General features: G+C 48.0%; 1 long non-coding RNA gene across 2 annotated transcripts in view; it reads right to left on the bottom strand.

Annotated features, from left to right (window-relative positions):
- The window catches only part of LOC307094882, a 247968-nt gene that overhangs the window by 166185 nt on the left and 65318 nt on the right, over window positions 1-16465 (bottom strand). Inside the window, exons 4-5 of one of the 2 annotated variants that reach the window (XR_013813138.1) lie at window positions 15849-16057; window positions 14707-14896 (exon numbers count right to left, since the gene is read on the bottom strand). This is a non-coding gene — a long non-coding RNA (uncharacterized lncRNA). The remainder of the gene's footprint in view (window positions 1-14706; window positions 14897-15848; window positions 16058-16465) is intronic. The other variant, XR_013813139.1, reaches the window with a different exon arrangement.

Here is a 16465-nt window from a genome sequence, read left to right as displayed (position 1 = left end):
TAGAACGTGCTCAATCCTAAAACCTAATCCCACACCTTGCTTCCTGGGAGTGTCCAGAGACGACCTTGGGCCCTTGCACAGTGCTTTCTTTTTTAACATTTTTTCTAAATTTTTTATTTTTGTTACTCCTCACCTGAGGATATTTTTCCATTGATTTTTAGGGAGAGTGGAAGAGAGAAGGAAAGACAGAGAGAAACATCGATGTGAGAGAGACACATGGATTGGTTGCCTCCTGCACACGCCCCGACCAGGGCCCGGGCTGGGGAGGAGCCTGTAACCGAGGTATGTGCCCTTGACTGGAATCGAACCCGGACCCTTCAGTCTGCAGGCCGATGCTCTATCCACTGAGCTACACCGGCTAGGGCCAGAGTGCTTTCTTATATCTAACCTATATCCACCGATATGAACTGTCTTCCTTGGGGCTGTGCGGGGTCTTTCCTTGTTTAAGACAACAATGAGAAGTACAAGCCCAGCATCTTAGAAGTATCCACGTATCGCCCTGGCTGGTGTGGCTCAGTGGATAGAGCGTCGGCCTGGGGACTGAAGGGTCCCGGGTTTGATTCCGGTCAAGGGCACATGCCTGGGTTGCAGGCTCAGTCCCCAGTGTGGGGCGTGCAGGAGTCAGCTGATCAATGATTCCCTCTCATCACTGATGCTTCTCTCTCTCTCGCCCTCTCCCTTCCTCTCTGAAATCAATAAAAATATATTTTTTAAAAAAAGTATCCACATATCCATAAGCACCTAGCAACCAGAGGGATTATCTTTATTCAGAAGAAGCGGGCACTTTGAAGGCTCAGAAATATATATACACACATATATATAAAAATTGGGTTCTGAAATGGTCATTTTTTTCCCCCCTCCCCTCAGCTATGCCATTATAGCGATCAGCCAAGCTTCGGGAAGGTAAATACTTTTGGAAAATAAGTGGAAATTTGCCGCAAATCAGTCCCTTTTGTGCATGGCCGCGGGAGCATGTTGAAATGTTTGGACACTAATACCCTTTCATTTTCTTGGCTCCATAAATAAAAGCCGCCCGCTCCCTGGCGGCCGCCAAATGGCATTCTTCGGGGCCCAGCGGGGGCCCCCTTCTTATTACCGCCGCGGGGGGCAGGACAGGCCCCAAATAGCAAGACAACTAAATCAAGACATTTTCAATGTCGGACAAAATGACTGTGTTTTAGAAAGAACCCAAAGGTTGGGGGAAATTGGCCAGCTTTTGTGCCGGGTGTAATACCTTTGTTAAAGGAGTTCAGCCGGGAAAAGGGAATCTTTCAGAAATGGATCAGCATACTTGTGAATATCGTTTAAAATCTCCGGAGAGCTTATGGGACCGCAGATCCGATGGAGTCCTGGCAGGGAGGGTGGGGGGGAGAGAGGGGGGCGGAATTCGGGCTGGAGAGCGGCCTTGCATTTGGGGACCCCAGCCCATGGCGAGCACGTGGGCCCGCGGAAGAATTGGGGGTGGCCTCCTGGTGCGTGGGGGTTCGCAGGCGGGGAGGGACTTCAAAAGGAGGTCAGAGGGGCCTTTGAAAGAACCTGGCAGCTGCTCGGCCTGCGAACCTTTCTCAAATTAAGATTTTTTTGTTTTCTTCCTGAGCGTGTTCTGGCCATTACGGTTCCTTTTATCCAGGAGAAAAATTAGCAAAGGTATTTTTCAAAGAAGCCCCAGAGGATGCCGATCGCTGGGCTGGGAGGCAGGAAAGAGTAGGCAGAAGATAATGCAGAATTTTCTTCCTCTTACTGCACGCCCCTCCCCTCCCCCTGAATTAAGTACTGTTCACCCATTTTTGAATAGGCAATTAATTCCTTTTTTTAAAAATCCTCACACCAGGATAATTTTTCCACTGCTTTTTAAAAAATATATATTTTTTATTGATTTCAGAGAGGAAGGGAGAGGGAGAGAGAGAAATAGAAACATCAATGATGAGAGAGATTCATGGATCGGCTGCCTCAAGTCCGCAAACCTGGGCAGGTGCCCTTGACCGGAATCGAACCCAGGACCCTTCAGTCCGCAGGCCGACGCTCTATCCACTGAGCCACACCAGCTGGGGCCAGTAGAGCCATTTTTAGGGGATTGTAAAGGCCAAGTGTGCAGGCGGGCCACACCAAGCCGAGTGGCGCTGGCCCCACTGTCCTGTCACTCTAGGCTCCCATCCCTGGTTTTATCTGCTTTTGGCCAACCTGGCTAGTTAGCTGCACGTATGGACAGGCAACAGGGAAAGACGTACTAACCCCAGCCAGCATGGCTCAGTGGTTGAGCATCGCCCTACGAACCAGGAGGTCACAGTTCAATTCCCGGTCAGGGCACAAGCCCGGGTTGTGGGCTCCATCCCCAGTGTGGGGGGGCGTGCAGGAGGCAGCCGATGGATGATTTTCTCGCATCATTGATGTTTCTCTCTCTCTCCTTCTCCCTTCCTCTCTGAAATCAATAAAATATATTTTAAAAAAGACATACTAACAAGGAGTGGGGAAGTGAACAAATAGCAGTGGTTCCCCACGTGGGGCACACGCCCACAGGGGGGCAATGTGACGTTTAAGGGCGTCAATTCGAGAACGAGTCATTAATGGTGAATGTTCAGCATTTCTTCTGGTTCTAAGGGCCTAACAGACAGGCTATAAACACATATTCTGACATGTGTACGCATTTCAGTTCTCTATTCTATGTTTTGAAACTTCATTTGCTATTGTTTCCTATCACTTCCTATTATTATTTAAAACAATTTCTTAGTGATTTCTTCCTCAGTCCTTCCACTGTCCTTTCGTTCTTCTTCTTTTTTTAAAAAAAATATATTTTATTGATTTTTTACAGAGAGGAAGCGAGAGGGATAGAGAGCTAGAAACATCGATGAGAGAGAATCATCGACCAGCTGCCTCCTGCACACCCCCTACCAGGGATGTGCCCGCAGCCAATGTACATGCCCTTGACCGGAATCGAACCTGGGACCTTCCAGTCCAAAGGCCGACGCTCTATCCATTGAGCCAAACCGGTTTCGTCTGTCCTTTCATTCTTTTATCTTTCTCTTTCATGGAGGCCATGTTCTTTGGAAGCTTGTTTAGACCAAGTTCATGGCCTTTGAGGCTTCCTCCATGCAAATAAGAGCTCACTTTTTGAATAATAAGAATTACAGGTCACACGGGGGGCGGGGGGCATCAGGATGTTAGGGATGCTTGGGTGGGGCGTGGCCAGAGAGAGGTTGGGACCCACGGATGCAGACCAAGCACAGCGACCCAGACGCACCGGATCGCCTCGCATAGATCTCAAAAAACCTCGTGAAGATCTCGAAAAACCCGGTAAGGTTGACCCGACAAGACAGAGGCCAAATCACAAAGCTGGATGCGCTGCGCAGCGCACCGATGGATGGCCGGGCGCGGTGTCCCGGCTCTGGGCTCACCATGCAGGCGGTCACGGCGCAGCTGTCTCCAAGGGTCCCCCCTGCAAAGAGCAGGCCAGCCCTTCCCCGTCCACGGGGGCCGGTACCCGGGGAGCTCGCGACAATCAGAAAATAATGACATCAACATGACCGTGCTCCAGCCCCTGACAGGCTGCGGGCTCCCCGCTGTGTGGCCAGGGACAGCAGAGGGACAATGAAGACGCCTGCTCGGCGGCCCCGGCTGTGATCAGCCGCCCGGTGAGACCCCGGGAAGGTGGGACGCAGCCTGCACTTGCGCGGGGACCAGGTTAATCTCTCAATTGGAGGAGAAGCGACAGACAACAGCGACAGGGACGATCATTCATTTTGCATAATCGATGTTTAACCCTTTGCTAATAGACACCACGTTGCCTTCCCATCAGCTTCCTTTTCTCGGGACGGGTGGGCAGGGATCCCCAACCCCAGTCAGCCAATGAACAAACACACTCTCACCTATTCCAGTTCAGACGGATTGCTGAGACTGAGGGCGTAGGGAGGGGAGGGGGAAAAACTCGAACCGTGGAGATTGGAAGTGACAGGCGTGTCTTAAAAGGAACACTGTTGGAATTTATTCCGGCCCGGGGTCTTTGGAGAGCGGCTTAAGCTCTCTGCTTTTAGCTTCCTCGCTCGGGGACTAGGTTAGGATGGAGAGAGCTGGGATTTAAGGGGGACTCACACACTGAGGCTTTCTGAGAAATTTCTTTAAAAACACAGGGAGCTGTCTGCGTGCTATTTAGTAGAGGAAACGCAAATGGCTGCTTGCACACGCATATAGGTGATTGTGTGTGCGTGTGTGTGTGTGTGTGTATGTGTGTGTGTGTGTGTGTATGGGCGCAGGAGGGAAGTCATGGGCGTAGGCAGCGAAGACATACGTGAACTAAAATCTTGCAAGAAAGTCGTAAATAGAACTGGAATTTCTCAGGTTCAAGGACTGCATTTTTAGCATGTTTTTCTGTTCCTCTGTTTTGTATTTGTTTTTTTTGTTTTTTAAATATTTTATTGATATTTTACAGAGAGGAAGGGAGAGGGAGAGAGAGTTAGAAACATCAATGAGAGAGAAACATCGATCAGCTGCCTCCTGCACACTCCCCATGGGGGATGTGCCCGCAACCAAGGTACATGCCCTTGGCCGGAATCGAACCTGAGACCCTTGAGTCCACAGGCCGATGCTCTATCCACTGAGCCAAACCAGTTAGGGCTGTTTTGTATTTGTTTTATGATTTCCTGCCCCATCTCTTTCTACCTACATTTTTTTTTTTACTTCCCTGATAAAACATGCGGATAATGAAGTTTGTAAATTTAAAATATACAAATTTATTAATTTCAGAGAGGAAGGGAGAGGGAGAGAGAGACAGAAACATCAATGATGAGAGAGAATCACTGATGGGCTGCCTCCTGCACGCCCCCCACTGGGGATCGAGCCCGAAACCTGGGCATGTGCCCTGACGAACTGGGAGTGGAACTGGGACCTCCTGGTTCCTAGGTCGACGCTCAACCACTGAGCCATGCCCGCCGGGCAAGCAAAGCGCTTTTACATCCCAACCCAGTTCTGTCATTTTTGTGAATTCCTTCTGAACAAAACCACATATTTTTTTTGTTGGGGATTTTTCATATTTTGGTTGCATCTTGCAAAAACCCCCTGTACCAAGGCCAGTTCGCTAGTAAAATTAAATTACACGCGCATTAAGCACTTGGCAAGTTTACTCAAGATGGGAGCTGGCTGCAGGCCGTGAGAGTTTTGAAAACTCCAAAGCATAAAGAATTGAACCACAGGAATCATACGAGTCCATAGAATCGGAAAGTAACCCAGAAAGAATACCTCTTCCTTTAAACCAAAAAAAATCAGGGCTCGTCGGTTTGAATGGTTTCCATGAAAGCGCCCGATAGTAGATGAAAATGTCTCAGGTTCGATCAAAGGGAGGGAGGAAGGGTGGGGAGAAAAACTAAGACATGGAGGATGAGACGTGAAATTACTGCCTTTGGAGGCTGACATGCAAACACATAAAAATTCTAGGTTTGTTACAATGACAACGTGAAGCAGGAAAGATGAACTTTCAGACTGTTTGCCCAAGGATTTAAGAAGGGCCAACACATTGGAATGAAATGGTAGAAACATCCCCGTTAGTCAGACACTCCATTTCTTTCATTAAAAAAACAGTGAACTGGCCCTGGCCGGTGTGGCTCAGTGGATAGAGTGTTGGCTTGTGGACTGAAGGGTCCTGGGTTCGATTCTGGTCAAGGGCACATACCTGGGTTGCAGGCTCAATCCCCAGTGAGGGGCGTGCAGGAGGCAGCCGATCATTGATTCTCTCTCATCATTGATGTTTCTCTCTTTCCCTTTCTCTTCTTCTCTGAAATCAATAAAAATACATTAAAAAAAAACACCACACCAGAAAAACAAAAACAAACAAAATAAACAATGACCCGGTGACAGTATAAAAAAACCCCAAAGGTCCCATTTCTGTAATCTTTGGCCAAATCTCCCATTAGAGAAAACACTGACATTGATAACTACATAATCAGTTGTTTGCGGGGAGAAATGTAATGTTCAATACAGGTTAGCTCTCATCAAGGATTAGTCGATGAATGAATTATCCTACGACTTGAGAGAAACCTACGTTATTTCATGTGGAACCGTCATTTCATAGACGTGACAATCACCCCGCATTCGGACGCACTTTGTATGACGAAGACCATAACACGAATCTCATACGTTCACACATCCTCTCCCGGCTTCCTCCCGGCTCCTTCCCGACCCGTGTTCATTGGCCAGCGTGCTTCCTACGTCCGTGGGAAATCAGATCAAGTGCAGCCGTGGGTAAGTTAAGTTTCGGAAACACACGCGTGAAGTCCTCTCTGATCTCGCGCGAAATTCACACAGAACCACAGGGTGGTGTTGAGGGAGAGGTAGGCCTCGGGGCATCCAGAGAGCCAATCTGAACTCGCTCCAAGCCATTCTGGCCTGGCAACGTCACAGATATGTCTCAGTCCGGACGCCGGCCGTGGAACATACAGCGCAAGCATCGGATGTGGTTATCTCCCCCACTTAAAGCTACCAGCTTTTACGTCCGAGTGGGAGGAGGGGGATTAATATCCCACAATGCTGGCAGCCACGCACCCCATTAGATTAGTTGGGATTCCAGATGCAACCTTAAAACGTTATCTGAGGTTTTGCTGCCATTCATTTCTCCTTCCCTCGGATACTTATTAAAAGGGTCTGCATGCGAAGAATGAAAGAAATGTTATCACTCTATCTTCCGATACGTAAGTGGTAGGAGTTTTGCTTCGTTAACTGAACAAAGAGGTGGGATTAGAGAGTGGATCACAAGGGAATTAACATTTATTGAGCCTGTACTATGTTTTAGAAACGTTATGTGCCTTATCTAGGATCCTCACAGCAGTATGTATTTATTTTAAGTGTATATTTATTGATTTCAGAGAGGAAGGGAGAGGGAGAGAGAGATGGAAACGTCAATGATGAGAGAGAATCATGGAGCGGCTGCCTCCTGCACGCCCCCACACTGGGGATCAAGCCCCCAACCCGGGCACGTGCCCTGACCGGGAATAGAACCGTGACCTCATTCATAGGTCGACGCTCAACCACTGAGCCATGCCAGGCGGGTGTCATGGCGGTGTTTACACATGGGCATTGGCATCCCATTTTAGAGATGCAGAAACAGACACAAAAGTGAGGTCACTTGCCCGAGATCTGAGCTCTAGTGGGGTGGCTGGCAGCCACATGTCTGACTTAGATTCCTTTTTGCCATTAATGTATGATCTATATATATAAAAGCCCAAGTGACCGAATGACCGAACAACCAAACGACCAGTCGACCGGTCGCTATGGCACACACTGACCACAGGGGGCAGACACTCAATGCAGGAGCTGCCCCCTGATGGTCAGTGCGCTCCCACAGCCAACCTCCCACGGTCCCTTTCCCGCTGCTGACCTGCCCCAATTGGCCCCGATCACCAGCCAGGCCAAGGGACCCCACCTATGCATGAATTCGTGCACCGGGCCTCTAGTCTATTAAGAAGTTACTGGGGTGACTGCTTAGATTTCTAGGAAATAAATGCACACTTTCTTTTCTGCTACTAAGATGATCAAGACGTGAGTTTATCTTCCTAACTGGACCGACCGACTTTCTGTACTCCAAAGCTTCCTTCCATTGCCATCATCTTACACCGGTAAACTTGTGTCCCCCGAATAAATAAGGCCTAGATGCATAAACAATGCCTCCCCTGAAACACATTTCTAGAGTTAGCACCAAAATGAAGGCGCACAGAGCTCCTCGAAGGCCAGCGAATTGGTCCTCGTATAGAGCATCGTCTCTAGCGTCCTCATAATGACCTACGTCGGAGAGGCTAACGGGAACGATAAGAAGGAATTGAAATACTTCATCATTCACTCTTCCATGTTGGCAGGCTTCTACCCAAACACAACTTTCATCAGGATGAAAGGAAAAAGGAGGAAGAAAAAAAACACCCCAACGACACCGTTTTTATTTATTGCTTTGCGTTTGAAATAATCATTTGGGCCAAATTTTCTTTTCTTTGGAAGGGAACTTTTTTTTTTTTTTTTTTAATCCTCACCCAAGGATATTTTTGCATTGATTTTTAGAGAGAGTGGAAGGGAGAGGGAGAGACAGAGAGAAACATTGATGTGAGAGAGATATATCGATTGGTTGCCTCCTGCATGCATCCCAACCAGACCCTGGGACTCTGCAACCGAGGTACGTGCCCTTGACCGGAATGGAACCCAGGACCCTTCAGTCTGCAGGTTGATGCTCTATCCACTGAGCCAAATCAGCTAGGACTGGAAGAAAACATTTTGAGGGTACATCCCTGGTCTTGGAAGGTTCTGGAAACCTAATGAAAAGAGTCAAACCAAGGACACTGAGAACAGAAAAAATACCTCTGTTCATCCACATCCATCGGAAAGATGCCATAGCAACCGGTGCCGGCCCCGGGGAGGCCGCCCGGGAGAGGCCACGACTTCAGCCTCCAGGGCTGTCTCGCCTCCACGCTCTGCAGCCCAGAAGCCTGCACGCCCGCTCTGGGCTGGGCTAAGTCTGCGGATGGCTTTTCTTGCTTGTTTGTTTATTTATTTAACCCTCACCCGAGGATATCTGTCCATTGATTTTTAGGGAGAGTGGGAAAGGGAGAGACAGAGAGAAACATCAATGTGAGAGAGACACATCGGCTGGTTGCCTCCTGCACACGCCCTGACCAGGGCCCTGGCCGGGGAGGAGCCTGCAACCCAGGTACGTGCCCTTGACCGGAATCGAACCCGGCACCCTCGGGTTTGCAGGCCGGCGCTCTATCCACTGAGCCACACCGGCCAGGGCTGCAGATGGCTTTTCTGAAGTGCGCACCCGTCCATTAGGAATGGCAAGGAGACTCCCAACTCGTTTTTCACCGGCTACCGGGCAGCAGCGGCTGTTAATGACTTTGGAGTGTTTTGTCTTGGACAATAAGCCGGAATCTTGACTATGCCATTGACTGCAACCGCATCAATGGCTATTTGGAATGAATCTTAATACACACACACTCGTGGCTATAAATACGGCTTCCTCCGGGCACTCTCCCCATCCCATGGGGTGGCTGACATTCTACCCATTTTCAGCGAGCGCATCTGAAGGCAACGGCTGTGTCACACGTTCCGCGTTCGCACCGGCTATTGGCAGAGGCAAGGGGTGAAAAGTTAATTCCGTCCCCTCAATTCGGGGGACGCAGAAATGGCATGCCGGGTGCAGCCAGCTCCTATTTTTTTTTTAAAATATATCTTATTGATTTCTTTACAGAGAGAAAGGGAGAGGGATAGAGAGTTAGAAACATCGATGGGAGAGAAACATCAATCAGCTGCCTCCTGCACACCCCCCACAGGGGATGTGCCCGCCACCAAGGTACATGCCCTTGACCGGAATTGAACCTGGGACCCTTCAGTCCGCAGGCCGACGCTCTTTCCACTGAGCCAAACCAGTCAGGGCCAGCTCCTCTTTTTTTAACTGTCCCTTCCTGCTGCCTTCTCCCTCATTCGTGGCGCTTTCCCATGCTACCTGCATGGCAAGAGGCTGGAGTTAATTTCCTAAGATCTTACACGCGTGCAAATGAAAGCAAGGGAAGTGCTAAGCAAGGCAATTAGCACTCTGCGTAGTGCACGCCCAAAATAAACGCAGGCAATTTGCAATTTGGCAAATGGCACCCTATCCGGCTCCAACTCATTCATGCCCACGGGGGTGGCGCGGTTCATGGGGGGGCGCGGTGCATGGGGGGGCGGGGAGTGTTTATATATATTATGCTACTGAGGCCCGGCCCATGTTGCCTTCTAGCCACAGAGGCGACACCTCCTGAGGGTTAGGAGTGTTTCTTGCAGAAAAATGCCCAACGATTATGCTTTCGAATAAACTGCCCAAGAAGAATGCCTGTGACTATGGAGTCTCAGTGGCTAGCTTTGGAAGAGGGGCGTGCGGACGTGTGTGTAGGGCCGTGGTCGGCAAACTGTGGCTCGCGAGCCACGTGCGGGTCTTTGGCCCCTGGAGTGTGGCTCTTCCACAAAATACCACGGCCTGGGCGAGTCTATGTTGAAGAAGTGGCGTTAGAAGAAGTTTAAGTTTAAAAAATGTGGCTCTCCAAAGAAATGTCAATGGTTGTCCTATTGATATTTGGCTCTGCGGACGAATGAGTTTGCCGACCACTGGTTTAGGGGATGGCCTGCAAACCTGGAGGCACGGTGGGAGCCTCCTTTGTGGCTCTTAAAGCATGGATCTCACACCCTGGGCGGGTAGCTCAGTTGGTTAGAGCGTCGTCCCGATATGCCAAGGTTTCAGGTTCGATCCCTGGTCAGGGCACATACAAGAAGCAACCAATGAATGCGTAACTAAGTGGAACAACACATGGATGTCTCTCTCTCCCCCTCTCTCTCTCAAAACAATAAATAAAAATAAAGCATGCATCTCTACTCTGAGATCCCTTGGAACTGTTCATTTGAAGTACAAATGACTGTTTCTTTTTAAATTTTTACATATTTGTATTGATTTCAGAGAGAAAGGGAGAGCGAGAGAGAGAGAGAGAAACATCAATGATGAAAGAGTGTCATTGATAGGCTGCCTCCTGCACGCCCCACACTGGGGATCGAGCCCACAACCTGGGCATGTGCCCTTGACCGGAATTGAACCTGGGACCCTTCAGTCTGCAGGTCCGATGCTCTATCCACTGAGCCACACCAGCCAGGGCCACACTGAGTGTTTCTTAATTGACAGGAAGGTGGTTCCAAGCCTTTCATGTTTATTCTTGTAAGCCTCTTATTAGTGAAAAATAATAGATGTTGTTAATGCAGAATCACCACCAACCCTGATCTTTAAGATGTCAGAGTGATGATGGTTAAATGTGTCTCTGTGGCTTTGAACTTGACAGAACAGTTCCAAGACAGAAAGATGGGCCCAGCTTGGGAGAATGGGGCCCAAAGCCTGGCCTCTCATTCTTTGGGGTTTCCTCTTTATTTTGGGGAGATCAAGTCCTTGTAGTTCACTTTCACGTGTTACCATCATCTGGAATTTGGATTTCGGCCGGGAAGAAGGTATGAAACATTGCCATCTGAGGAAAAAATGGACATCCTTGTATTTTTGCTTATTTCTGAGCCTAGAGAGTTTCTCTCAGTGATTAAAAGAAAAAAGAAAAAAAAAAGACAAGCCAGGTAAAAGCATTCTTTTGTGCCCTCTAGCTGCTATAAGCATAAATGGAAAAACAAATTCTCTGATGATTAAATTCACCGAGAATCTGACTTGGGTGGTGGTGGTGGGGGTTGTTGCTAAAGTTCTTTTTTCTTTTTTTTCCTATTAACATTTCTTTTTAAAAATATATATATTTTATTGATTTTTTACAGAGAGGAAGAGAGAGGGATAGAGAGTTAGAAACATCGATGAGAGAGAAACATCGATCAGCTGCCTCCTGCACACCCCCTACTGGGAATGTGCCTGCAACCAAGGTACATGCCCTTGACTGGAATCGAACCTGGGACCCTTGAGTCCGCAGGCCGACGCTCTATCCACTGAGCCACACCGGTTATGGCGAGTTCTTTTTTCTTTATAAAAGAGATACCTAATAAATAAAAGTTGACCTCCTTGAATCCATTGGATTTCCATGTTCACAAGACAAGGCAGAGCAAGAATTCAGTCGTAATTAGGCTGGAACGTAACTTCTCTCACGCAGTGTGACGCACGCATTGTTGGACTACATGTTCATGGATTCCTCAAGGAAGTTGAGGAGATGGATTTGCTGGTTTTAGGAATACCGGGGTGGCTTCTAGAATGGATGGCAGGGTTCCTATGCATACGGATGTTTATGAAAAGAAAAGTGGGGTGTCTATTTCATTTCTACGTCTTTCTTGGCCTGACAATGCCATCAAAATCAGTCTGTCAGAAAATGTTGAATGTGGGGGTACCAATCCTGACAGCAGCCTGGGTTACAACCCTTTACATCTAGGCTGTAGCCCAGATTTTTTTTTTTTTTTCAAATCTAGAAATCAGCACCCTGCGGGGGGAATCAATGGCTTCCTGGTGGGATGAGCCCACACAAGAGAGTCCCCGGTGCCCCATGTATTGCACATTTCACTTCCGGGGAGGAAAAGTCTTACAGCCTGGGCCATGCGGGCCGCCAGAATCGTGAAAAGGCAGGAGAGAAATTGTTTGACGTTGGCAGAATCATCAGTATTTTCTGAAAAAATCTCTCCAGGCTTCCAAAGAAAATGGTTTTTCTAGGTGCCCTCCGTTCAGTGTGCCGTGGAGAGCCTGGGCGTGCGGGGCGGACTGGCGGGCTGGGGAGGGAGTTGGGCTTTAAGGAACCAAGGAAAATATCTGAGGACATTCTTTCCCAGTGAAGTGGACACACGCTCCGAGGGATTCCCAGCCGAGGGCAAGAGTTCACCCCAAAGCGCTCAGTCTCAACAGATGTCCTGAGAGACCCCGAGTCGCTCTGGTGGCCTGGCGAGATCCAGGAACCCGGCTCCATCACCTTAGGCCGCAGAGTCAAAAAATACAGGTCAGGGGACGCCAGCATCCTAGTCCCCAGCCTCTGCTAATGTGGCCACTGACAGGCAGGGACTCATTAAGGGCTGAGTGTCCTCCTCGGCGAAACCTCAAACACGCAGGTGCTGAATTATTAAAACACACACACACACACACACACACACACACACACACACACACCAAAAAAAAAAAGAAAGAAAGAAAAAATCTCCCCGCCCCCCCCCCCCAACTCCGCGGTGTGCCGGATGAAAAGGGAAGAGCCCTAAGATTGTCTCTCTCGGATGGAGGGTGTCCCCAGATCCCCAGCCTCCTTTGTTGCGGTGACAATTTTTTCTTCCTCGGAAGGCAGCAGCTAGTGTGAGCTCGAGCAGCCGGTCTGGCGTGCTACCTTTGTCTGCCGAGCTCAGCTGGTATTTAATTGGTCAGCCATAGGAGGGATGTCTCCTCGGAGGGAAGGGATATTGACTGTTTATGTTGAAATGTCACCGTGACAAGAAAGCCTGCAGACGCAAAGGAGGCCCCCGCGCAGGCGGCGGGGACTCAAAAGCATGAGACAGACAAGGCCCGCGTGTGTGGGAATTTCCCGCCGGCCGCTGACAGGTGAAAAAGGCATTATTTCCCCCCCTGGCAACCCCAAGCGATCCTGCGTTTCCCCTAAGACAGTGGTGGGCAAACTCATTCGTCCACAGAGCCAAATATCAGCAGGACAACGATTGAAATTTCTTTGGAGAGCCACATTTTTTAAACTTCAACTTCTTCTAACGCCACTTCTTCAACATAGACTCGCCCAGGCCGTGGTGTTTTGTGGAAGAGCCACACTCAAGGGGCCAAAGAGCCGCATGTGGCTCACAAGCCGCGGTTTGCCGACCACGGCGCTAAGATGACGCGCAGGCCCGGACTCCTAGAAACGTTTTAATGGGGACACCTTCCCTGTCACTTAAGAAATGATTTTCGGGAAATGGGGCTAACCTCACAGCTAGGAATTCTGTGGATTCTAAGCCTCAGAAAGGAAAAAAAACACAAAAAACAAAAACAAAAAACCACCAAAAACACCAAAAAACAACCACACACTAAAAAAGTAAATAAAAAACCCCAGAAATCAGAAGAGCAACTTTACAAGGTGAGCCCTCTCCTCAAATGCCCAACTTCTGCATTAAAAAAAAAAAAAAAATAAAAAATAAAAAAAAAATATATATATATATATATATATATATATATATTATTTGTATTGATTTCAGAGAGGAAGGGAGAGGGAGAGAGAGACAGAAACATCAATGATGAGAGAGAATCACTGATCGGCTGCCTCCTGCACGCCCCACACTGGGGATCGAGCCCACACCTGGACATGTGTCCTGCCTGGAATTGAACCTAGGACCCTTCAGTCCGCAGGCCGACGCTCTATCCACTGAGCCAAGCCGGCCAGGGCCCAGGTTCTGCATTCTCAACCCAACCGGCTGCACGCGGAAGTTTTGGGTCCCGGTAACGAGAGACTTTAGGGGCACACCGTAAGGCACATCGGGTCTGTTCATTAGGTTGGGTGGGTTGGAAACGTCCTGGTGTAATAATCTGAGACGTTATTGCCGGCCGCTCTCTGTGATTTGAGGGTGGCCTTGAGCTGAGAGCTCGGGTGGGAGGGGGTCTGGCTTTATTCCCAGCGCCCCTGCCCCCCAATAGTGGATTTTGCGTCATTGCGTGAGTAGAATTTTCCATTCTTGTATTTCCAAAGAATGAGCAGCCGGATGAGTAATATGGGAGAAAGATGGTGAACCGAGAACATCTAAAATGATGCCAATGCCTAGGAAGCGCTCATACTGCCAAGCTTTTAAATCGGGGAGGCCTCTCTCAGGCCCCCCACTTTGGGCTGCATGACCATTTTTTTTGCAAATTACTGATAGCCACAAGCATTGTATTTCTTGCCTCTATATTGTGTATGGAAGAGGCAGGAAACAGAGATATAACTGTGTAACGACCGAGTCACATTCGTGGCAAAACTAAGACGACGAGCGAAGCCAGATCCACACAAGACTTGAGGTGCTGGGCCCACGAATAGGCGGTTGTGTTTACACGGTGTCTTTGCTGCTCACGTAGCTCAAGGTCACAGAGTTGACCTTGATCATCCCTGGGACCCCATCATCGCAAATTTCTGGGGCAGCAATTATGTTGTGTTTTTTTTTGTTTTTTGTTTTTTTTTTATTCCAGTAAATAAACGATGAGTTCTGGAGTCACACCCTGTGTCTCGCTTGAACCCTCAACCGGTGACGCTCACCTACCTCGAACCAACAAGCCACGTGCCCGTCCATCCCACGCAGAGGGGTTGATCTTCACTTGCAAGAGCCGGTTCGCCCCGGAAAACCCCAGCTTCCCGCGTGCATCCGGCGAGATTGAGACGTCTCCGGTCTGCCCGTGACATTTGGGGAGCCTGGCAGACGGGAAAGGAAGTCATTTCGTTCCCAGCTCTACCTGCAAAGGAGACGTCAGCGAGAGAGGCAGCGGAATGAAACCCTGTCAAGCTGTGAGGGCCCGGCGGGGTCACCCTGCCACCGGAGAGGGAGCCGGGGGACGGCCCAGGGCCCCATCAGCACTGACATGGGGGACGCCGCCCGTGTCAAAGGTGTCCCCCGCCGGAAAAGTTCAGGTGTTGCTAAATTCATTAACGTGTCACTTGGAGGAGACGCCGTGTCACTCGCGCTGTCTGCAGGGATGCAAACGGGCGCCTGTCAACACGCTATCATCTTAATTCCGTTTGCTCTGCACCTGGCTCCGCCATCTGCAGGGGTTAAGGGCCGCGGCCGCGGCTTCTTAAAAGGTTACTAATATCTGACATATATCATTTTAACCGGCCCCTCTCAGCACCACTCCCTACCACCAAAAGTAAAATAAAATAAAATAAATAAAATAAAATAAAATAATAAAATAAAATAAAATAAATAAAATAAAATAATAAATAAAATAAAACAAAATAAATAAAATAATAAAATAAAATAATAAAATAAAATAAATAAAATAATAAAATAATAAAATAATAAAATAAAATAATAAAATAAGATAAAATAAAATAAGGGTAAGTCAACACTCCTCGTGTTTCTTTGCTTGCCTGATTTTTGCAAGTGAGAGGCGTATAGAGGGGCAGGGATCTATTCCGCTCTTGCATTTGTGTTTTTTTTTTAATATTTTTATTGATTTTTTACAGAGAGGAAGAGAGAGGGATAGAGAGTTAGAAACATCGATGAGAGAGAAACATCCATCAGCTGCCTCCTGCACACCCCCTACCGGGGATGTGCCTGCAACCAAGGTACATGCCCTTGACCGGAATCGAACCTGGGACCTTTCAGTCCACAGGCCGATGCTCTATCCACTGAGCCAAACCGGTTTCGGCACATTTGTTTTTATTATTAAAGATAAATGTACTTACTTTTCTTTATGCGATGATGTGCCTCTGTGGGTCCAGGATACATTCGGACAGGAATCTGCCATTTAAAACGACAGACACTGGGCAGCTCCCTCCTTCTTCGTTTATGAACATTTTCTTCCAATTTTATTTCAATCATTTTTTTTTCTTCTTTTTTAAATGCCAGGGACTTCGTAAGGGTTGTCTTGATAAACGGGATGCAAATGATTGCCCTGTATTTGACATGGCAAATAATATTTATTTAGCGATTTGTACCAGGAAGGATGAAGGTGGTTATAGTAGAGGAAGCAAAAATATAAAACGGAATACACCGTTTTGTGAATAAAACAAGTCACATTTTATAGTAACACATCACTAGAAGACAAACATTATTTTTCTAAAGGTATGTGTAGGAGATGATGGTTTTAAAGACAGATCACATTGCAATAATTCTTTTTTTTTTTTCAATTTCAGATAGCAAACCAGTCTAAGCAAATTTCAATTCAATATGGATTATTTTACAAAAGTGAAATCAGCCATTTTCCAAAGCAATATTTATTTGCTTAATTTGGTTTTCAAAGGACCAGGTGGCGTTTTTTGCAATATTTTCCCTAGACCAGTGGTCGGCAAACTCATTACTC

This window comes from Cnephaeus nilssonii, assembly GCF_951640355.1.
Source record: "Cnephaeus nilssonii genome assembly, chromosome: 24".
Classification (NCBI taxonomy): Eukaryota; Metazoa; Chordata; class Mammalia; order Chiroptera; family Vespertilionidae; genus Cnephaeus; species Cnephaeus nilssonii.
The sequence above is the reverse complement of the archived record's forward strand: the minus strand, read 5'-3'. Positions and strand labels throughout refer to the sequence as shown.